We start from the raw sequence: 25110 nt of genomic DNA, 5'->3' as shown, positions 1-25110 counted from the left end.
AATGCTGTTGTGAACATTTTATAAAAGATTGTTGACAAACTGGAGAAGAGTCACAACAATGATTTGTGGAGAAAACATGAAAACATGTCTTGCAATGGGAGATTTAAGGAACTCCATCTAGTGTATCAAAGAAAAAGCTTAGGTGGCTTCAACGTATTGTACTCAAGTTCCTACATGGAGATAAGACAGCTGATATTAAAGGGCTTTTTAATTTGGCAGACAAAAGTATAACAGTATCCCTTTCTGGAAGCTGAAGTCAGAAAAATACATGTATCAATGAGGATAATTAATCATTGAAACACAGGGGATGGAGAAAACTCATCACTTGGTCTTTATATCAAAATTGGAAATCTTTCTAAAATATTTGCTCTAGTTCAACCACAAGTTATGAACTTAATTCAGAATGTATAGGATGAGATTCTGTGCTTTGAAGGAGATCAGACTAGGTGATCCTAATGGCTCCTTCTGATCTTAATATCTTTAAAATAGAGTAGAATTTAGAACAATCTTCCAAAGGAGGTTCTGGAAGCACCATCTGGCTACGTCTACACTGGCCCCTCTTCCGGAAGGGGCATGTAAATTTCACTAGTCGTCATAGGGAAATCCGCGGGGGATTTAAATATCCCCCGCGGCATTTAAATAAAAATGTCCGCCGCTTTTTTCCGGCTTTTAAAAAAGCCGGAAAAGAGCGTCTAGACTGGCCCCGATCCTCCGGAAAAAGTGCCCTTTTCCGGAGGCTCTTATTCTTACTTCAAAGTAAGAATAAGAGCCTCCGGAAAAGGGCACTTTTTCCGGAGGATCGGGGCCAGTCTAGACGCTCTTTTCCGGCTTTTTTAAAAGCCGGAAAAAAGCGGCGGACATTTTTATTTAAATGCCGCGGGGGATATTTAAATCCCCCGCGGATTTCCCTACGACGACTAGTGAAATTTACATGCCCCTTCCGGAAAAGGGGCCAGTGTAGACGTAGCCTCTCAGTACAGGATGTATCATCTCAAAAAACTTTTACGACTATACAGGACAAAGCACTAAGAAATAAACAGTAGGGAACAATCTTGCATTGTCATATTTAAGTTCTATGGTAATAATATACAATATCCAAATTGCACAATGAATTTGAGAAAACATGATTTGTAAACATAGGTGACCTGCAAATGGAATAAAAAATTCCCTCATCTTTGTGTACTGAATATCTCTTTTCACTAGATTAACAGGGACATTCAGTTCATATTGCTTACAGGCTGTGAATTTCATTTGAAAATCACCCTAATCTTGTGGTCACTCTGCCTGAAAAACAGCAATTGACTTTGATGAGCTTTCCACAAGACTGGGAGAGCTATTATATTTAAAATATTAACTCATTTTTAATACAATATGCAATTCTTAATTTCCACCACTGATAACACTTTAGACCTTACCAAAAAATACCCAAGGTGAAATCCTGGCCCCACTGAAGTCAATGACTAAACTGCCATCTATTTCAGTGAGAACAGGATTTCACCATATTGTTTTAAGTAGAAGTGTTTTTCCCATTTTGGTTTCAAGACAGATCCTATACAAAATACTTAGTCTCCAAATCAATGAAAGAAAATGAGGAACTTGAATAATGAGTGATTGAACAGAAAAATGAGAAGACCAGGTAGGGTGTCACTAGCACATCTGCTGGACAATAAGAAAACCCCACAAGCACAATTGTGCAGGACTGAGATGCCAGCAGGATGTCTTTGGGGCTGGAAAGAGGAGCATCTCACCTTACTTCACAAGCTGTGCACTTTAATGGGGGTTTCTTTGGTATAAACAGTTTTAGGCCACCAAGATACAGCCAAGTCACACTTTTTTTCTCCAGATCTGTCAAAAATCTCAGTAAACACAAATCTGGCTCAAATTAGTTTCACCTCATCAGATCAAAAGGTTTTAAGATGAGTCGTTAGGGCTTCCATCCTATTTTGCCTCCGATCCGGGATCCCAGAAGAAAATGTAATTACATGCTACACTTTAGATGTCTAATTCTTCATTAAAAATGGTGAATCATTCATTGCTAATAATAACTTCTCTTAAGGTTGTAGCTTTGGAATGTGTTCAGTGTGGGATACAGCATCTAGAGGATGAGATTCTTACATCCGTTCCAGTCACTTTAAGCTAGATATAAGAACTCAGGTGGCAAAGGGAGGTGGTAAAACCCTGGATCTGTCTAAGGCTGCAGGAACTGAGAGCAAGCCACAGAGTGCTCCCTGAGAACAGTCTCAGAAGCCCTGGCATGTGGGCTATGCTGGGGCTGGAGATGGGGCTGAAGAACCATGTCCTGGCTTAACGAGAAACTCTGTGGAGATTCTGGGCAACATAGCTGCCAATAGCATAGCCAAGGTCACAGTCACTTATCTGTTAGGGATGTTTAAGTTCCCCAACGCCACATCAGTCCCCTGGAGCAGTCCTGAATTTGGAGTCCCCTTTTTGTCCTTTTGCTTTGATTTCTCTTGCCTATTATGGTTATACTGGATAGACATAACGCTGGCTTGTTGGGTGTCTTTTGTTTGTAGTGTCTGTTTATAAAACATGACCTCCTCCCAATATTAATTAGTTCACTGCAACATGAAATTTTCTGATTCTCTGGGAACAGGAAACAGGTTGTATCTGCAAGAGACAGACTACTATTCAATTACTTTCAAGCCCAATAAGTAAATGATGGATTATATGGTAAAATAGATCATGGATATTGTTATGTCATTTTATAACATTACAATATAGAATAACATTCCCTATTGTAAAAGGTTGGATGCTACATTTTACCATGCAGAACGCTGACTCTAAATCTTTGTGTCTTTACTCCTGTAGTCGCAGCTGATAGTGTGTTCCCTAAGGGTACGCCTACACTGCAACACTATTTCGAAATAACTACCACTATTGCAAAATAACGTAGTTTGTGTCTACACAGCAGGCAGTTATTTCAAAATAATGTCAAAATACTGTCAAGCTGGAGAACTTCTTACTCAGACTCCTGTAACCCTCATAGTTCTCTATTTCAACATGAGTGCTGTGTAGACCAGGGGTATGCAATTTTGGAAGCCCCAGGGGCCACAATGATAGTCACAGCACATGCCGAGGGCCGCAACTTAAGTGTGGTTGCATACACATGCAAATATATATGCAAATATATCAAATAGCTTCTTTCATACTGACGGGGCTACACAACACACAGACTCCATTTAAGTCAGTTCTGTGGATATTAATAAACTGGAAAATTGATCCGATTTCCATCCATATGTCACCACTTTTAATGAGCAATGACAATCCAAGAATTTAACTACTAAAACGCATAACAACAGAAGACCATTATATTGACTACTTTTTTGTTTTAGCTCCCACCAATGGGCCACAAACAAATGGGCCAGGGGCCACATGTGGCCCGCAGGCTGCATGTTGAGTAGCCCTGGTGTAGACGCTCCCTATTTTGAAATAAGCTATGCAATTGACGTAGCTCAATTTGTGTAGCTTATTTTGAGGTAAACCCTGCAGTGTAGCTGCACCCTTAGTAGGCTTTATAATTTTTCCAGGGTGTTCATAAGAATTTTTTGCTTTTGTATGTTTGCTTGGAAGTTAGGGGACAAAATTCAACTTCCTGCGTTTATACCACCAAGTAAAACCCCAAAGAAAAAAGGGATGGTTTGAGGCTATGTCTAGACTACACTGATCTATCGGAAAAAAGAACGCAATAGTTTTTTCGGAAGAGGCTTTTCTGAAATTTGGCCCGTCTACACTAGGCCAAATTTTGGAAATGCCCTCTCTTTCAGAAGCGCCTTTCTTCCTTGTGGAAGGAGGAAGACAGGGCTTCTGAAGAAGCACATGTGCTCTTCTGCAAAAAAAAAAAAAAGCAGAAGAACAGACACGTTCCCTGGACGCACAGAGTATCCCGGAAAACCCCCATAATGTAGACATAGCCTCAGTGATTGTGTCATTATAGATTGACAAGTCTCATGTACAAGCTAGATAAATAGTAGTCTTCTGTCAGTTGGGGCCAACCAGGGCCACCCGGTGGGGGGAGGGAGGGGACAAGTGGGGCAATTTTCCCAAGGCCCCTCAAAATGTCTGAAGTCTGAGGTCTGAGACAGGGAGTGCCAGGAAGAGGCCACTGATATCACTTTGCCCCAGGCCCCCTGAATCCCCTGGGCGGCCCTGGGGCCAACAGCCTCCATGGGCCCCATGGCAACATGGGGGGGGGGGCTGTCCATGCTCCCAGAAGGGGTGGGACTGAGGACAATCAGCTCTCAGCCCTGCCAGAAGTGGGCCCCCACCCCACCCTTAGCACTGTTCGGAGCATGTGGCCTGGCATTCTGAAGTGGTGCAGCCATAGGGGTGGCCAGAGCCCTGGGCTACTCTAAATAACCAGGCCAATTGCCACATTTTTCTCCCCTGTCAGCAATCCTGTCTTCAGTACAGTGCTACACATAACAGCACAATCCATTACAAAAGGGAAAAAGAAGTCTGCTGTACCCTCTTTCAGATACAGTATTTCAGAGGTCAATTTTCTTTGAGCTTTAGCTAGCATGTAAAGAGGCATGCAACAATTGATACTTGATTAAAAGAGTGCCAGGGGTTCCAGCGGACCACTGGACACACAAGGTGTTCACACAGGAAGAATAAATTTACGGGTATGATAAAAGTAAGGCTGGTCTGGACCCATTCAGCAGACTTCATCTCTGTGAAAATATCATCAGCTCTAGAGACTCACAGGCACACGCACAGGAGTCAGGGCAGGGCTTCGGGGGCTCAGGGCAGGTAGTGTGGGGGGTGCAGGAGTTGGTGCAGGGGGTTGGTAGGTGTTGGGGGACTCAGAGCAGGGGATGGGGATATAGGAGTCAGGGCAGGGTGTTAGGTAGGTGTTGGGGGGCTCAGGGCAGTGGCTGGGTGTGTTGGGGACTCAGAACAGTGGATGGGTGCGCAGGAGTCAGGGCAGGGGGCAGGGTGCTCAGGGCAGTGGGTTAAGAGGTGCTCAGGGCAGTGGTGAGGATGGCACTGCAGCTGCCAGCCCCGCCAGCTTCTCCTGAGGGTGGCTCCAGGGCTGCAGTGCCCAGCCCCAGCTGCCTGCTCCTGGGAAGAACTCCGCTGTGGGGAGGGAGGGATTTTCTTCTCATATCTGTATTCATACAAGAGAGGATTGCTTTCTGGAACTATGACCCTAATGTCCTGCCTTTCCACAGTCCTCTCTTCCAGTTTCTGCAGAGACAGAAACCTATCACATTGCATAACGCATTAAACCAAGTCTTTAAAAAAAATGAAATAGTATGTTAATGTCCCTAGAGCACAAAACTAACAAGCATAAGCATACAAAGAATACTTACAAATGACAACAAAGTAATCAATAGCACTTATACAATAGTCTATGCTCATCTTCCATCTCTGAAATCTTTGTCATTACTAATATCACTTTTCAGAACTTAGAGTGGATAGGAGCTGAATTAACAGTTCGATAAATGCAGGTTTTGTTTATGTACAACATAGTTATCTTACTGGACAGAACACTTGCAGTTTTGAAGTTCCTGTAATGCTTTTCCCCTTTCTTGGTCCTCAAGTTGACAACCTGCTAATTGTATGCCACTGGTAGGCACTTGTCAATTTTCATCTTGTATGGTATGGTTTAGTAATCCCTGGGTTTACCACTGCTCTCCTTTGTTCCTTCCTCTCCTGGCCTCAAGTGATTCCCTAACAATCCTTATGGTAAGAAGAGGTAGCTGCAAACAAACTCTGAAGATTTTTAACAAGGAATATTCTCACTGTCTTTGAGGCAATTTCTATTTCACTTTTGCCTGGAGGACTTTTAGAGATTGGCTGTATGTATAGCCAGAGCTTAATACCGAATGCCAGAGCATTCTATATTATGTGTTGCTTGAATTATGCCAGTGTCTTTGAGATCTTGCTGTTGAAGCAACACATCATCTGGTACATACCAGTGCTTTGGGCATGGCTATTACTAAAATGCCTTATATTTGCTTCTGAAAACAAATACCAGATGGTGCTAAAGTTGTGTTGTATATATTTGTAAGTTATAAGATTTTCATTGCTATGCCTGCTAAACCCATTAGCACAACTTCATCATTTCATCTTAGTTCCAGGCCTTGACATGTGGGGATGGAGTTAGGCTCATCTAATTCGTTAGTGGCTGTGATGACAGACTGGTTTTGCTTACTTTTTTGTTTTGTTTTTCTGTTGGTGAAGACAGGTTACTAGTATGCAGATAACTGTCGACAAAGCTTCTGTCGACAGAGTGTCTAGACTACATCCAGTTCTGTCGACAAAGCAAGCCACTTTGTCGACATGATAGTGTAGACACAAAGGACAGTGTAGATGCAATAATGCCTTCTGTCACCAGAACTCTGTTGACAAAAGGCGTTATTCCTTGTAGAATGAGGTTTACAGCTGTCGACAAAACTGCTGAGTTCTGTCAACGATATGTCGACAGAACTCAGCGGCAGTGTAGACGTAGGTATAGTTTTGTCGACAAAAGTCCACTTTTGTCGATAAAACCCCGTAGTCTAGACACACCCTTAGAATGGCAAGCAAGAGATGAACTGTTTTAGGGTGGGCAGAGCTATAAAGCCACTCACAGACTTGATGCCTCTACTTGCATCCAAAACTCACAGCAATACCCACAGTGCCCCTCAAGATGTCTGGGGTTGGTCAGTCACAGTTACAAAGAAGCTATGCAGCAGTCCAGAGACAGATGAAGTAAGATAGGGAAATCAGTGGATAATAACCAGATAACTATAATTAAGATTTATTGCATTGAGTTATCAAGTGGAGGAAGAGGGATAATCCAATCTGAGAAACCTGCCAGACCACCACAGCAGACTCCCTGCCATTTATCCTCGCAGCTGGATAGAGCTGTGGACCATAAATCATCATTATTAGAAAGAAGAGTTACTTTGTCTCTCGTTCCCTTTTTAATTAATAATTTAATTTTAGTTTGTAAAGTCATCATAAACTTTTGTAAAATCATTGACAAACGTGTAATCACTATTACTCCGACCCTGTTAAAACCACCAAGACTAGGTTACCTACTTCTTCTGCCTTCCCCTTTGAATCCTTCCACTGGCCCCATTTTTCCATCAGACCCCATCCCAGTTTCTTGTCTCTACCTTCAGGACCCTACTTTACTCTGCCTGTGCCCATGTATACGTTTCTCAGATTATTGTTTTTTATCAAACTGCCCTCTCTATTCTATTAACGATACCAATCTAACATTCCATTTCTCCCATAAATGTCTTTGTGCTTTTTTCCACACAGACGCCTACCCATTTGGCTTGTACACAAATCTCTCCCTAGTCAAATCTCTTCTCAGAACCAAGTTCTACTGGGAAGCCTTTGAGAAACTGTCTTTATGATGTCCCTTTATACAAATGTAAGACAAAAATCCTAGAACCCTAGGACTGGAAGAAACCTCAAGAGGTCATCAAGGCCTGTCCCCTGCCCTCATGGCAGGACCAAACACCATCTAGATGAGGGGTGACTGGTAAGGAAGGACACGGGGGAGCCAGCTATCTGATTGCCCCCTCTTGACTTCTCCCTGCATTACCTGGATCCCGGGGGAAAGTCAGGATAATGCCCCCTCTGCCCCAAACTGCTGCTTGGCCCCCTCCTTGCCTTTCCCCCCCGGGCCACTTCTCTGAGTGATGCAGCCCAGGAAAGTAGCAGGGTCTGGTGCCAGTAACAAAGATCAGGCCTCCCCACATTCACTAGCAGCAGTGGAGGGAACAGAAACAATGCAGCCCTAGCTCACTCTGCTCCCCTGGCACTTGGCCATGTCGTTCCACTTCCTGCCCATGAGTGTGGGGGCTGAACAACGGGTTGTAACTGGAACTGGGGGTGCAGAGTCAGCTAGAGCTGTGTTTTTCCATTTCCTCCCATCACTGCTAGTTAGAGCAGAGGGACTCAACCACTGCTGTGGGCACCAGGTCCCTGCCATTTTCCCAGATCACCCAAAGTCTCTGGCTCCTTGCCTCTCCCACCCTCCAGTATATGGGGGGGGGGTCATGTGCCCTCTCAGCCCCCCTCAGACATTACCACTGGCCTAAATCAACCCTGACAGGTGTTTGTTTAACCTGATCTTTAAAATTTCCGGTGATGGAGATTCCACAACTTCCCTAGGCAACTTATTCCAGTGTTTAACTACCCTGACAATTAGGAAGTTTTTCCTAATGTCCAACATAAACCTCCCTTGCTGCAGTTTAAGCCCATTGCTTCTTGTCCTATTCACAGGGTTAAAGAGAACAATTTTTCTCTCTCCTACTTGTATAGGTTGGTCTGACACCTTTAGGACCCAACTAGTCCCAGATGAGGGATTTTGCTGGACCAGGGGAGGTCATTTCTTCTCACCTTGTCCCCTCCTGTCCAGCTGGTCTGTGCACCAACCATCCTGTCTCCCTCCATCCAGCCCAGGATTGCTGCATGCTGGGCTCTCCCCACCTCAGTGCACTGGGATGCTCTCATCCTGGAACATCTGTGGTCTTGCTGGACCATTGATGTTGCTGGACCAGAGAGTCTCAGGGTACGTCTACACTAGCCCCCTACTTCAAACCAGGGAGGCTAATGAGGGTGACTGAAATTGCTAATGAAGCGTGGAATTTAAATATCCCGTGCTTGATTAGCATATTCCCATCTGGTCGCCATTTTGGAAACTGACCAGCCCAAAGTAACTGCCCCACGTCTACACGTGGCAGAGAAGCGGGATTCCGAGATAAACCCCTTCGTTCGAATTAACTGTTAAACCTCATTCCACAAGCCCTCATTAGCCTCCCTAGTTTGAACTAGGGGGCTAGTGTAGATGTACCCTGAGTTTATAAAGGTGCAACCTGTAAAAGCCTTTTATGTACTTGACAATGGTTACCATGTCCTTTCTGTCTTCTCTTTTTCAGACTAAATAAATCCAGTTCTTTCAATCTTGCATCATAGGTCTTGTAGTCTAGGCCCTTCATTTTTTTTTCTTGTTTTTGCTCTTCTCTATAATTTCTCCAATTTGTCTCTATATTTCCTGAAACATGGCATCCAGAACTAGATAATCAGTGCAGAGTGGAAGAATGACTTCTCATGCCTTGTTTCCAACACTGCTGCTAATACAACCCAGTTGCCCGAAGGCCCCCTCAATGATGATGCGGGCCCTGGTGAGCCTCGCATTGAAGGCCTGGTGGGAGGTGTTGAGGTGCCCCGTGTAGGGCTTCATGAGCCAGGGCTGTGGGGGATAGGCCGCATCCCCCACCAGGCAGACGGGCATGTCCACGTCCCCGACCCTGATGTGGAGGTCGGGGAAGAAGGTCCCGGCGTGCAGCCTCTGGCACACGGAGGAGTTCCGGTACACCCTGTGTGCCTTGCCGGACCAGCCCACATTAATGTCTGTGAACTGTCCCCGGTGGTCACACATGGCCTGCAGGAGGACGGAGAAGTACCCCTTGCGGTTCACGTACTGGGAGGCCTGGTGTTCCGGGGCACAGATGGGGATGTGCGTCCTGTTGATGGCCCCCCCGCAGTTGGGGAAGCCGAGGGCGCCGAACCCCCGGATGACGGCGTCCAGGTCGGCGAGGCGGACCACCCTGCAGAGCAGCACAGTGGGGTGCCCGGGTGGCTGGAAGTGCTCGTGCCCTGGCAGTGCTCCGCGCCCCACTCCTGGGAGCAACCCCCTCGGGCGGCATGTAGTACGGCTGGGAGAGACCGGCCCCTCCAGTGCGGGGCACTTTTGCCTCCTCCCCCCCCATCCCCACTTTTCCCTGGGGCAGCCCATCCCCTCCTTGCAGCCCCCCTCGCCCCCGGCCCAGTGGCTGGTGAGTGCCGTACCTGCATGAGCACCACTCCGACGGTGGATCTCCCCACGCCGAACCGGTTCCCAATGGATCGGTAGTGTGGAGAGCTTCCAGAGGGCGATGGCCACACTCTTCTGGAGGGGGATGGCGGGCCTCATGCAAGTGTCCCTTCTGCACAGAGCAGGGGCGAGCCACTCGCAGAGCTCCAGGAAGGTGTCTCTCTTCATCATGAAGTTCTGGGTCCACTGTTGGTCTCCCCAGCGCTCCTGGACGATGCGGTCCCACCAGTCGCTGCTGGTGTCCAGACGCCAGATGCGGTGGGGCACGCCGGCACCCGGACGCCGCCGCAGCTGCACCATGGCCCCCAGGGTGGCCAGGCGGAGAGGCAGGGGGCTGATGTGCACCAGGTGGAACCAGGCAGCCTCCAGCCATTGCTGGCAGGCTTGCAGCAGCAAGTCCATAAACTGCACCAGAAAGTGCAGGGCGAGCTCTGGCTCCATGTTGCCACCTGCGGCGGCGTCCCCCAAGGGAAGCACCGACACAGACGGGCGCAGAGAAAAATGCTTTGCTGTCCCTCGGCGAGATAGGCAAGCAAGCGGAAAAGCTGAAAACCGGCTGACCAGGGGGGGTCCCTTTAAGCACGAGCCTCAGATAGCCTCAGACAGCAGCCACACAAAGCAACTACTGACCTGATGCCCTGCCAGAACCAGTTTCAGCCGCCCTTAAATGCTCCCCTGCGTCCAATCAGTGTGGATGTGCTAGTTCGAATTAGCAAAACGCTAATTCGAACTAGTTTTTAGTTCTAGATGCGCTAGTTCGAATTAGCTTAGTTCGAATTAGCGCTGTAGTGTAGACATACCCTCATTGATGAAGATATTGAACAGAACTGTACCCAGAACTGATCCCTGTAGAACCCCCCTCATTATGCCATTCGATCAAGAGTGTGAACCATTGATAACTATGCTCGGGGAATGGGTATCCAACCTGTTAAACACTCACCTTATAGTAGCTGAATTTAGCTTTTATTGCCCTAGTTTTTTAATGAGAAGTTTATGTGAAACTGTATCAAAAGCCTTACTAAAGTCTAGATATACCATATGTATCACTTCCCCCCATATACAAGGCTTGTTACCTGTTAAAGAAAGCTGTCAGCTTGGTTTGACATGATTTACTTTTAATAAATCCATGTTGACTATTACTTATTTTATTATCTTGTAGTTATTTGCTAATTGATTTCTTAATTATTTGCTCCATTATCTTTCCTGATACAGAAGTTAGACTGACTGGTTTGTAATTACCTGGGTCCTGGGATGTCCTTATTTCCCTTTTCTAGACAGGTACTTTATTTGTCCTTTTCCAGTCTTCTGGAATCTCTTCAACGATCCTTTCAAAGATGATATCTAATGGCTCAGATATCTCCTCAATGAGCACCTGGAGTATTGTGGGAGGCATTTCATCAGGCCTTTCTGGCTTCAAGACATCTAACTTGTCTAAGAACATTTTAGCTTGTTCTTTTGCTATTTTAGCTTCTGAACTTACCCCATTTTCACTGGCATTCCCTATATTAGGCAAGCAATTGTCCCCAACCTTCTTGATGAAAACTGAAACACAGAAGTCATTAAGCACTTCTGCCATTTCCACATTTTCTATTATTGTTTTTTCCCTCTTCATTGAGTAATGGGCATACCTTGTCCTTAATCTTCCACTTGCTGCTAATATATTTGTGGAATGTTTTCTAGTTTCTCTTTATGGCTCTAGTTAGTTTGATCTCATATTGTGCCTTGCCATTTCTAATACCATACTTATGTTATTTGTTTATATTCATTCTCTGTAATTTGATCTAATTTCCACTTTTTGTAAGACTCTCTTTAATAGTTTGTTCTTTTGCACTTAATGTGTCTCTGAAAAACTGCCAACCATCTTTAGTTGTTTTCCCTCTTAGACTTGCTTCCCATGGATCTTACCTACCAGCTCCCTGAGTGTGCTAACATCTACCTTCTTAAAATACATATTTGTAAATAATTAACAAAACCAGAATTCACTAATCATCCACATTTCCACCTAAGCTCAAAATATTCCTTCCCTCCATCTTTGTCCTTGCATTTCATGGGCCTGACTTTTAGACTTATTCCGCTATAAGTCAGGAGTAACTCCATTAAGGTAAATTATGTAAAATCAGTATGAGAGAAGAGTCGAGATCTCTCTCCTATCTAGATTACTAGTCATCCTTCTATATGAAAATGGCTAGATATAACTGTCTTTGGAGACCACCTACATTTGTTGCCTAATTCACCTCATAGGTTATTGTAGAATAATATGGGCAGCATTCTGTTTCCTTTGCCCTTTATTTTTAGTGCTAAGTGCACGACCACTATAGCTTTTGTGAACACTGGGTTATCAGGAAAGTCAGACTCAGATCCCTCAGGTCATAAGAGGAGAATATCAGCTCTTGACTTTTAGCTTAGAGCTATTGGTCCATATCCAGTGCTTAGTTTGTGCCATGGTTTGCCAGGCTGGATTGGCAATTCGTAGCCCTGGCACCTCTGGGCTTGTTATGAATGTAAAAAAAACACCTGATTTCTTGAGCCCTAGCATTTCTTTCATTATAAATTAAGCACTGACCAACTCATCTGCTGGGACAACTCCATTGACTTCAGTGCAATTATAGCAGCAGAAAATTTGCTCCATTCATTTCAGTTTTGGTTTTACTTTTGTTTTCAAATGAGATATAGGCAAATGGATTGAAGAAGGGGGCTGTGGCTGTTTTGTTCTGACCCTAAATTAATAGCTGTCTAAACAGCTTTTTAAAAATTGGAGCCATGACTAGAACAAGTGCCAAAAGAAGCCCTCTAGAAAGAAGCTTCAGTTTAATTCATGACTGTATTTAAATGCGACTTAGAATCTGGTTTTGTGGCTTCTCATTTTAAAGGAACCATTTTGTCCAGTTGATAGTGATTACAAATGCTAGCACTTAAGTAGCTATCTGAGGCACATGCAAATCAGGTACGTAATCATTTGTTTAAGTGTTAGCAACTGCACCCACAATTAATTTGCAGTTGTTTGTGAATATGTAATTATGCCTGCCAAAACAGAGGTCTTTTTTCAAAATCAGGTCCTTAAACCTTCTACTAATTTTTCCCCATTTATTAAGACTACTGTAAGTTGCTCTGATCTTCATACTGCAGTTTGTTGGATATTTCTGCCAATACTCCTAGTCATTTATCTTTGCTCGTGTTCTGGAAACTGTATCTTACATTTTATCTTCAACTATTTTACTCTATTTTTCTGATCCATGTGAATATTTTTCTAATATTGTGAACAAGCAAGACATCAAAAATAGCTCATTAGCTTGCACCAAATTAGCTTGCGCCAATTTCTGACATAATATCTAAAAGCTTCAGGATAGATATATGAATGGATAGATTCTCATCGGGTTTACACTGGCATAGCTCTGTTTAATTCAATGGAGCACTGCAGATTTACATTAGTTGATGATCTTCTCCCCAGAATTTTTAATTTATCATGAGTCTATTGAAAAAGATAGAGAGGCCTGTGGGCACGTTTCCCTTTTGCATGCCATACTCTCATTAGATTCATTGGGAATGCAGGATATACAAAGGAATGCAATATCTAGCCTCATAAAAGACACTCGCGATTTAAGAGACAAATGCTCTTTGGTTACAAAAGAGTAACTTCAAAACCACATGTTTGTGACTTTGTGTTAGTTCAACAAGAAAGGGAGTCTTAGACTTAAAGGCAATGTTACAGTGGATCACTAAGCTTAATTACTAACAAGAGTTATAATGAGGCTTTGGAAGGATAAAAAATGACTTCTCCATAAAATATTTTCTAATAAATCTTGCAATCAAGGCCTCATAAGAAAAAAGAAAGTATGGTTTCTAGGCTAAATGGAACAGTTTGATAAGATATTAAACCTCTTTTTAAAATTTATTATGGGAAAACATAGAAATTTAGTAAAACTTAATACCTTTTCATTAAGCTAAGTGTAAGTTCAAATAAAAGGAATAACACATGGACAGATGATACTTAAATTGGGAAGGAAACTATTTTGATTTATTTTTTCTCTTTTTGTCTTATTTCCACAAAAAGCCAAATTCTGCCCTATTGAAGTCATTACAAGTTTTGCCACTGACTTCAATGGAGTCAGGATTTCACCCTGAGTTTTGAAGTAGTCATTAGCTGAGCAAAACTCCTTCTGATTTCAGTTATGGTTTCCTTCTAAATAGAACTTTCCCCATACTGCAAAATCAGTATTCACAAACATTTGTTCAGTTTAAACCAAAATTGTAATTTTGTATATTATTCACAAATCTTTATGTGCATAGTATTTTGTTTGCATGAATGTTTGAGAAATTCTCTGTGTGAATATCCATATTCATATATTTAGGCATATTCATTAAGAGGCATTCATTAATAGTTCTGATGTACTCAGATATTATGTCTGTAAGAAACACTCTGATTTGACTAACAATGTTTTAGAAAATTTGTGAATTTGACTGATTTAGATGACCGAACACACACAACCAAAAAGAAGCAATGAGGAGCAAATATTTGAGGTGAATGGTTCATTAATATCTTATAGTCTGAAATTTTAGGAATTATTCTGAAAGTATTTGCAAATAAAATCAGGAGCGATTTATGAACAAAAGAGGGGCTAAAGAGATCAGATGATAAGTAACTGAACCAGCTTTAAGCCAGAATGAAGACTCCAGGATTTAGCTTACATAGTTTATGAAGCCGATTGTATATGCTGATGATTATAAGAGCATGTATTTACAAATATTTACAACAATATATATATGGTTGTAATAGCTGTTGATGGATTTCAGAGTCATACAATTATAATTGTCATGAACTTTTGACTATCTCGTGCACTCTTCCCCATTAATCTCTCTACTTTTGTTCTTAATTCTCCTATTTCAAACTCCTGAAACTTTGAAACAGCTGCCACAACAAACAAACAAACAAAGAAACCAGTCCCTACACCTGAAACATTTCCTTCATTTCCTCACATGTATGGGATTTCCACCTATCCCTCTACCACAAATTCCTCCAATGACATTGGCAGTGTAGAAAGGATAATATTCATTACTCAAAGTCTGACAAATATAAGGCCCTTTACTTCAAGACCTATAAGGGCTAGAAGTGAGAGCTTTTTATAATTGAAAAGTGGAGATTCCCAGCTTTTCAAGGTGTCTCATGGCACTTACTTCTAACCTACATGCTTCCAAGATATCAGACCATAAAATTGAGATATTATTGTGTATGGAAAAGCAATTTTAGATAACTGTCAGAGAATTCTGAAACTTATTAGTTACACTTTTCATTTTCCCCCGAGTCTAATATTATTGTACTCATGACACCTTGCTATAAAGTCAGAATGATGTGAAAAATAGTGCCAACAAATTTTAAAATATCTTTCTAAAATATTTCAGAAATAGTTTGTCCATGAAATATGCAGTTAAATACACTACACCATCATATACTGCATACAGCTTTTATTGGCACTTATTTGGGATGACCTGTGTAAACATTTGTATCTTTGTATTCATGAATAATGCGGTCATCCTAACTCAAGTCAGTAAACCTCTATATCACACCATATCCTTATAGATTTTATCTGTATGAAAGGGGTAGACTAGTTTTTGGGTCCCAGATTCTGCAGTGAGGCCTGGTCTTCTCTATAGTGGAAGGTCAAAATGAGATATGCAACCCTAGCTATGTTAATTACATAACTGGAGTCGAAGTATCTTAAATTGAGTTTCTGCACTATCCACACAGCGCTTGCTCCAGTCAGCTTCCCTTACTCCTTGTGAGCATCAGGAGTACTGGTAATGACAGGGGCACCCTCTGAGTTTGATTTAGCGGGTCTTCACTAGACCCACTAAATAGAACCCCAGAAGATCAACCACGACAGTGTCAATGTCAACCATGACAGTGTAGACATGGCCTAAGGGCTTTTCTGTTGATAATGGATGCACATGGAAGCCACTTATGTGATATGGGAAGCAGTATAAAACACATAGGTTAGATATGACCAGATTAAAATCTTATTGATATTGGTGCAGATACTCTCATTGACTTCAATGGAATTTGGGTATTGCCCATAGTCACCAGTAAGCAACTAATATAATTATGTGAGTGGGCACATTTATAAAATATTACAAGCCATTCTCAGATAATTTGTGAGCCCAAAAGAGGCCTACATTTGTCAAATTCACTGTTTGCTGCATACAGCTCAATGAGTGCTAAACTTAACTTTCTTTCTAGGTCCATGAAATTCAGACATATTATAAACTTCTGGTTCCTAGTCTGAGTTACCACTCGACATCTGCTATCTGTTAATGTCATCCACGTACGTCCCCACTGAATATTAGAGCTGAGTCACAGGTCAGACAAGTATCTTTTAGTATCTTTTAATTTTAGTTACATCGTAAACATTGTACAAAGTTGTAATATTTACAGAAAAGTTGAGGGTCTGGATGTCAATGAACCTGAAAAAGGAAATTATTCTATTAGCAATTTGTTATTTCATTCATGTGGACTTTTAATTCTCACTGAAAAATCTGGCAAAGTAGAATATATTTCTTTGCCCAAGGTCACACACAAGATCTGAGCCACATTTCCTGAGCCTCAGTCCAGTTCCTGTTTGCCTGCTCATCTATTATTTTATGTTAAAGTATCAGCTCAGGAACAAAACCTCACCCTCTCCAGACTAGTGCATAGTATTTGAGGTCTGATTGCAAAGCTAATTAAAATAATTTAAAAGGCAGAATTTATTAAACATACAAAGATTTTAAAAAGAGAAAATGATTGGATATGGGTTTTTAAATTACATCTGCAAAGCTCAAAAAACATCCTCCAGAAAACATGAAATCTGTTATACGATTACACTAAATAGTCTTTCTATTTTTACTATTTTATAAGAAAATTAATATTACAGAACCGAGTTTAAAAATTATTTATTACACCTACTGGATCCATTTGTAGCAAACCATAATAGGATTTTTGCAACACAGAAAATGTGATGCAAGTATATAATTATTAGCTCAGATAGAATGGCTGCAAAAAAGGTCATTGTTGTCTCTTAGATACATTAACAGGTTTCTTCTTTTAAAAAATCATAATGATGTATTTAACCAGAAGGCTGGAATGGCTCTGGTGCATCAATATTTTCAAATTTACCTCTATTAGCATTTTAATGAGTACAACCGATGTAACTAAATTCATGCACTTTCTCTCTTTCTATTTTTTCCCTTTATTCCAATAATCCTTTCTCTCGGTAGCACTGGAAAAACACATGATGTAAAACAAGCCTAGTTTCCCATTATTTGCCTGGTTCTCTTATCTATCTACCTTCATCAGTGTATAGACTCTAAATCATTTCTTGTTTCAGTGTGTTAAAAGCTTCAGCTTATTTGCAGAGGAATAAAAAACCCAGTTAAATGTAGGCTACATTCAATTACTGCACTTTAAAAATGTGAGGCTATTTTTGAGCAAAAATATTATCTCTAGTAATTTTTAGCCTTCATTATTATCTCCCTAGCCTGTCTCCTTTATTTTCCCTTTAATTTTACATTATAGGCTGACCTTTTTCCTGTTCTAACGGGCAATTTTGCTTAATTGCAGAAGGGAGTGCAGAAGACAAGGAAAATTTTCAGTTTAGTTCCCTGTTGTGCTTCACTTTATTGGGGTCTGAAGATTATTTTGTCAACACTATTTTCATCTCCACAAATGTCCTTTTGAGTATTCAACTCAAGGGCCTTAGATATGAGGCAGGGCTAGAGAGTTCCAGTGAAATGGAGAAGGAAGTTTTTCTGCCTGAGCTGAAATATCTCTGAGACAAGATTATGAAGATGGTCAGGATGATAGTGTTGGGGAATACTGGGGTAGGGACTGGAAAATGTGCAGAGAAATCATATTTCCACTGTACTGAGTGGGAGACCAGATATCCTGATTTTTATAGGGTTAGTCCTGATATTGGGAGGCTTTTGTCTTATATTGACTCCTATTATCCCCCAATCCTCTGTCCCAATTTTTCACACTTGCAATTTGGCCATCCTACCTGTATTCTGCTGCCTATCCCCTCAGAGTTGGGGAGGAATAGGATTCAGCAAGTTCCAGTCATTGATTTCTTCAGCATCATTGAATACTGTGAGTGAAATGCTAAAGCAACAAGCCACAATGCAAGACACATAAGAAGACACTGTGTGGTGAGTATTGAGCCACCTGAGAGATGAACTAGACCTCAGAACTTCTTGTGGATCTTATCACCACCTAAATGAGATCTGAACAACAAAATGGGCTTTACAGACTCTTCTGCTCTTCTCCTTTCCCTGGCTATGGAAAGCTCTATTTAGTAGCTTATATTTTTTTAAAAATATCATTTCTGTTATGGGAGGAAGCAGGGGGGAAACTTTATCAAACAGGAAGGGCTGAATATGCCCTAACAGTAGTAAAGGTGCATCTACACTGAACTGTTATTCTGGAATAACGGCTGTTATTTTGGAAAAACAATATTAGCGTTCACACAGCAATTGTGTTGTTTCAAAAGAAAATCGAAATAACAGAGGGCTTTTTCCGACGTTGGTAAACCTCATTCCACGAGGAATAACACCTCTTCTGAAAAAATTCTTTCAGAAAACAGTGTGTATGGATGTTCCACTGCTGCTGTGTCGAAATACTGCCTCATCTGGGCCATTCTAAGTTATTTTTCCCCAGAGCCTCCTGGGGCTCTAATTCGAGGTAGCGTATCCATATTATGGGGGCCTGTCTCAGACTAATTTGGAGGCTACCCTGTAGTGTGGATACTCTGTTTCAAAATAAACTATTCCAGAAGGTATCTTCCAGAATAGCTTTTTCCAAAATAAGCTTGCAGTGTAGACTTACCCTCAGACTCCAGATCATGCTAATTTCCTATGAAAGTTCATTTTATAGTTGGATCTTCTCAACTATGTGAGATTTATTCTGGCTATTACATGCTCTCTCTTGGGCTTTGAAAGGTTCATTGTCCCAGTGGATCACAGCTGTCTAACTGGGTCATGAACAGAGAGACATGCATTTGTTCCTGACCCACTGATGGCTTTGATAATCAGGACCAAAGTCTTTAACCGGCAACAGCAGAAGTCAGAGAGCAAGAGGAGAGGCAAGGACACATCATACAGGAATGTTCACAGTAGAATGGCATCATCATTAGCCTATCTACATTATTGTTATAGAATATGTCTCCTTCCTTTTCCATTTCATTGAAACAATTGGGCTACATCTAGACTGGCATGATTTTCCGAAAATGCTTTTAATGTAAAAGTTTTTCCGTTAAAAGCATTTGCAGAAAAGAGCGTCTAGATTGGCACGGACGCTTTTCCGCAAAAGCACTTTTTGCGGAAAAGCGTCTGTGCCAATCTAGACATGGTTTTGCGCAAGAAAGCCCCAATCGCCATTTTTGCCATTGGGGCTTTTTTGCGCAAAACGGTTTTTAGCTGTCCACACTGGCCCTCTTGCACAAAAACATTTCCGGAAAAGGGCTTTTTCCTGAATGGGAACGTCAAAGCATTTGCGCAAGAAGCACTGATTTCGGACAGTAGAACGTCAGTGCTTTTGTGCAAAATCAAGCGGCCAGTCTAGACACAGCCATGGGGTTTGTGGAGGGAAAAAGGCAAGGAATGGAGTATATACAATTTATTCTTCTACAATGAAAATTAATTTCTAGTAAATGAAAAAAGAACAAAATTTTGTAAATGTCTTCTCCTTACTAGTCTGATGTTTTCTTCTTCAGACATTTTATTCTGTCTTTAAAAGTTCTTTGACTATTTGCCTCCATTTCTCACTGCCTGTACCCAGAGGCTCAGGCTAAGCTTTCAGCAGCAGCCTGTGTGTTGAGTTCTTGTGTAATGCAGCTGAAATGAGGGTAGATAGGGGAGAGACCTGATGGTTGTTTCAAACCTGGAGGCCAAAACAATCAGCCAGGTCAGACTGGTAACTGCTCTAATTTATATTAACTAGCCAGTCCTCTCAGGACAGTTCTGCTGGCCAGCGTTTGCCAGGGAGTATCACATTCTAGACCTACCTCTGGTGCTTTTCATGTTTCCCTAGCCAACTCTGGCACACTCCTGCTCTGGCTTTGTGTCAACTCAGAATTTCCCCAAATCAGAGGAACCCTCACCTGTCTCACTAAGCCAGTTTTATAGACACTTTGCTTCCTTAGAACTGTCTTTAACTGGTTCCGAAGAACTTTCCATTTTTATTTAATAATTAATTTTAAAAACAGATGTTTATTTCCCACAAGAAGTGGGGTTAGTTCTTATCTGCTGTCCTATGTAGCTGGAGTGAGCAGTAGTTCTAGTGGAAGAGAAGAAGGATGAGCTCCATTGTCCATATGATTTTGGATATATCTGTTCAACTAATAGGTTTGCTTTCATACTCAGAGTATTTGTCTAAGCCTCACAAAGCCCACTTGCTCTTGAATCCCTGTGCCCCTTATCCCACCTTTGTCTCCTTCCCTGGTCTTTTCCACTTAATCATTATCTTATGATTTTCAAACTTTTGTTGTTATAAAACAATTATAAGAGCAGCCTGACAAATGTCACAGCAGATTACAACCCTCCTGTGTATTCTTGAGATGAAACTCAGTTCTTAACTTTCCTCATTTCAATTAGACTGTGAAACAGCCTCCCAAGGAAAGGCAGTAGAAGCATCTTTCTTTGAGACTTTAATACTAAGCTAATCAAGCTTTTGAGAATACACTGTAGGGAGAAATCTTGTGTGGGGTGCTTATAGGGACTAACAGGTCTTTTCTATATCAAATGTATATGATTCTATTATTAATTTTCTTCAATCTTAAGTGTTTTTAAGGCGAGAATTTCAAAAGAACTTGGGGTACTGAGCTCTCAAAGAAAATACATAGGAATAGCCTGTCTCTTGTCAAATCCTAGCAGAAGCATATAACATAATTCACCATTTTCTTACAGGATTTGTTTTAAAGTTTCTTGAGATGGGTATATTAACATGTCAAATTTTGGTTTTACTACTTATAGGTGGTCTTGAGAATCTAAACCCATTCAAAACGATCTGGACAAACTATAGAAATGGTCTGAGGTAAACAAGATGAAGTTTAATAAGGACAAATGCAAATGCATTTAGGAAGGAACACTATGTTTCACACATACAGAATGGGAAGTGATTGTCTAGGAAAAAGTACTGCTGAAAGGGATTTAGGGGTCATAGTGGATGACAAGTTAAACATGAGTCAACAGTGTGACACTACTGCAAAAAAAGCAAACATGATTCTGGGATGCATTAATAGGATGTTGTGAGCAGGACATGAGAAGTCATTCTTCTGCTCTACTCTGCACTGATTAGGCCTCAGTTGGAGGATTGTGTTCAGTTATGGGCACCACATTTCAAGAAAGATGTGGAGAAATTGGAGAAGGTCCAGAGAAGAGCAACAAAAATGATTAAAGGTCTAGAAAACATGAGCTCTGAGGGAAGACTGAAAGAACTGGGCTTCTTTAGGTTAGAAAAGAGTAGACTGAGAGGGGACACGATAGCGGTTTTCACGTATCTAAAAGGGTATTATAAGGAGGAGGGAGAAAAATTGTTCTCTTTGGCCTCTGAGGATAGAACAAGAAGCAATGAGCTTAAATTGTAGCAAGGAAGGTTTAGGTTGGACATCAGGAAAAACTTCCTGCCTGTTGATAAACACTGGAATAAGTTGCCTAGGAGGGTTGTGGAATCTCCATGACTGGAGATACAGTATTTAAAAGCAGGTTAGACAGACACCTATCAGGAATGATCTAGATGGTGCTTGGTCCTACCATGAGGACAGGGGACTGTACTTGATGACCTCTTGAGGTCCCTTCCAGTTCTATGATTCTATGAATTTCACAATTAATAAATATGTGGATGCTTTTTTTAAGGACGTTACATCGTTTGTATTTGACTTATTTGATTTGTGTCACGATTACCTCCACATATATTGCAAACAAATTTGGCCTTTGACAGTTATTTCACCCTTTTGCATTCTGTCTTTTTCTTAGCATGCACTTTATATTCAATGAACTTGTTTGTTTGTTTTTTCTATTTGCAAACACTTTCATTTGGGAAACATAGTTTTCACTAGTCCAGTAACTGCCCACTGTCTTTTGAAAAGTCAAGATCATTTTTCACAATAGCCTGCCTTTGATATGATTATTAATTATACCACAAATAATTCACTCTGTAATAGAGTATGTTAGTTAACTGTGCAAATAAATTAGATTTATTACAGAAGTTGGTAACATATTGGTCAGTAATCTCACCTGACAGCTAGTTTCTTGTAAGAAAATGTACCTTTCTTCTGAATCTAAATAGTCTTAACTTTTTTGCATCACCAATAGTTTTTCAGTTTCTACATTTCTCTCACTGGAATATCATAGGGTATGTCTACTCTACAGTGTTATTTCAAAATATCTTATTTCAAAATAAGATATTTTGAAATAACGCATCTACACACAAAATGCATTTTGAAATAGCGTTTTGCTATTTCAAAATAGCACGTCCACACTAAGTGGACGCTGAATTACATTTAAGCCCGGTCGGAGCCAGGTCCAGCAGGGCATCAGGTCTGGAGTTACTTTGTGTGGCTGCTGCCTGAGGCTATCTGAGGCCTGTGCTTAAAGGGAACCCCCCTGGACAACCGGTACTCAGGTTTCCCTGCTTGCTTGCCTACTTTGATGAAGGACAGCAAAGCATTTTGTCTCTGCGTGCTGTGGTTGCCCTCACTTGGGACACCACAGCACTCTGCAACATGGAGCCGGAGCTGCCCCTGGGCACTCTGGTGCTTCTCTTGGACACGTTGCTGTGAGCCTGGCTGCACTTTCTGTGGGCTTCCATCTAGGAGGTCCATCGGGGGGCTGTCAGTATCCAGGAGGCCTTGCGGGAGAGCTTCCACTCTGAGGAGCACTAAGAGCCTTCCGGATCTGCCCCACTGGGGGCTTGTGCCTCATTCCTCCCTCACGTCCTTCCACTTACCCCTTCCTAACACTCCTTCCTGATGTCAAATAAAATATATGTATTTTCATGAACACAAAATCTCTTTATTTAACAAAACTGGGATATGGGAGGGGGGGAATGAAACTCTGGTGAGACTGGGGAAAGGAGGTGGGAGAGAGGATTGGGAAACCTGGGAGGAGGGAGCTGGAAGGGGGAAGCAAGGGGAAGAAGGGGGAGGGAAAGCTCAGGGTTTGGGGTCTCGCTGGACCAATTTGATTCTCATGAGAACCTGCTCCTGGGTTTGCATACGGCCTTTGGTGGCCAGGCTGGCAGCTATCCTGCCATAGACGGCCGCATTCCTCCATCTAGTGTGGCGATCATGGGCGTTGGGGGCATCCTCCCAAACCTGAATAAGGTCCATGATTTCCACCCTGGACCAGGAAGGTGCCCGCCTTCTCCGGGCCTTGGCAGGTTCCTGGGAGCTGGCAGACTGCTCCTGGGGAGTGGTGGAGGGCTGGCTGCCAGTAGCTTGCTGGCTCATGTTTTGGGGCCACTGGGTCGGGGCAGTGACTGCTGGCTCTGGGCTGGCACGATAGGAGCTGGCACAGGCACTGTGGCCAGAGTCAACCCCTTTAATGGCTCTGAGGAGTGGGGAGGGAGAGGAGTGTTCTTGCTTTAGGCCAGAGTGGCCACCAGGGCACCCTGGGAAGGGCTGGAGTCCCCCTATTTTGAAATAAGCGTCTACACAGCGCTTATTTTGAAATAGCTATTTTGAAAATGGCATTATTCCTCGTGGAATGAAGTTTACCAATTTTTAAATAAGCCCTCCGCTATTTTGAATTAATTTCGAAATAGCGGTTTGGCTGTGTAGAAAGTTATTTCGAAATAACTTTGCTGTGTAGACATACCCTTATAAATTTCATTGACTCTAGGACTGACACATGTGACTGAAATAAAGAGCACACAATGACACAGCTATACAAGAGCTTATAATATCAGGTCAAGCACATCGCTTCAGGCCTTTACTATGGTAGCTCAAGGAGTTAGCAGAAAAAACATGATAAGTAGAAAAGAACTTGTTAAAAACCCAAACCTGGTGCTGTCAGAGGAATCATATATATTTCACAATATATGTCACAATATATTTCTCAGTGATTTCTGTTGATTACCAATTTAGAGACTTATGGACCGAAGGACAAAATCCTTAGTGTTAACATTTTATTATTTATATAGATTATTATACTATGCTCATCATCATAGTATCTCACACCCAGATCGACAAAAGTATTTAGGTTTCTAACTTCCATTGATGTTATGTGTTTGTTCTCTCATCCTCTCCCTGGGGAAGATATGTATGCAGCTGTGTGTTTTGTTTTGGATATTTTTTATAATATATTTGCATTGCATACAGTGTGTATGAGTAAGTGTAGATATGGTGTTATATATTTATACTAGAGTAGGTAAAGCCTTGCACTTAGAAGGTCTTGAGGTTTGGGATGATCCTTTGTCCCTCCCTGGGAAAAAGCTCTGAGTTCTTTCATCTACCCAGCTTCTTGAGCCAAGGAAAATTAACTCTGAACAGTTGCAAAAAACCTTTATATTCCAGGAAACTGGAAAAGAGGAAATACTACAATAAAAATTCCAAATAGTTACTCCCATTGCAAGTGGAAGAGCATATTCAAGCAAAGTGTGGTTGGCATTCTGTCACTATATCATTTACACCAAGGTTGTACGTACATCATAACCATCCCTTCGGGAAGGAACAAAAAAATGTAAACAAAGCCAAGGAAGACACTGAGGCTATGTTTACACAGCAGAGTTATTTTGGAATAACATCAGTTATTCTGAAATAACATAGTGCATGTCTACACAGCAAGCCATTTTATTTAAAAATAAATTTGAAATAACGGGCTCCTTACTCTGACTTCTGTAATACTCATTGTATGAGGAGTAAGGGCAGTTGGAGGAAGAGTGCTCTATTTTGAAATAACTGCTGTGTAAACATCAAAAGTCGAAATAAGCTATTTTGACTTAAGCCATATAATTAGCATAGCTCAAGTTGCATAGCTTATTTTGAGTTTACCCCTGCTGTGTAGATGTGTCCTGACGGGTTTTTTTTTTAGTATGTCCAAAATGTTATTGGCAGATATAATACATGTACACCCAGGAAATAAGAAACTCCAAGAGCAGTAAACATAGGTTCCAGTTGGCAGATCCACCTTAGCAAAGGGCAAGGGAGAAAGATCTGTTTTGGGAACATGAAGTGCTCATGTGATCAGAAAGCTATAGAGATCCAGAGATAATAGTTGTTCACAGATGTCATAATAATCCTTTCATT

Source organism: Pelodiscus sinensis, chromosome 1 (assembly GCF_052426305.1).
Source record: "Pelodiscus sinensis isolate ZL-2025 chromosome 1, ASM5242630v1, whole genome shotgun sequence".
NCBI classification, from domain to species: domain Eukaryota; kingdom Metazoa; phylum Chordata; order Testudines; family Trionychidae; genus Pelodiscus; species Pelodiscus sinensis.
Note: the sequence above shows the minus strand (reverse complement) of the source record.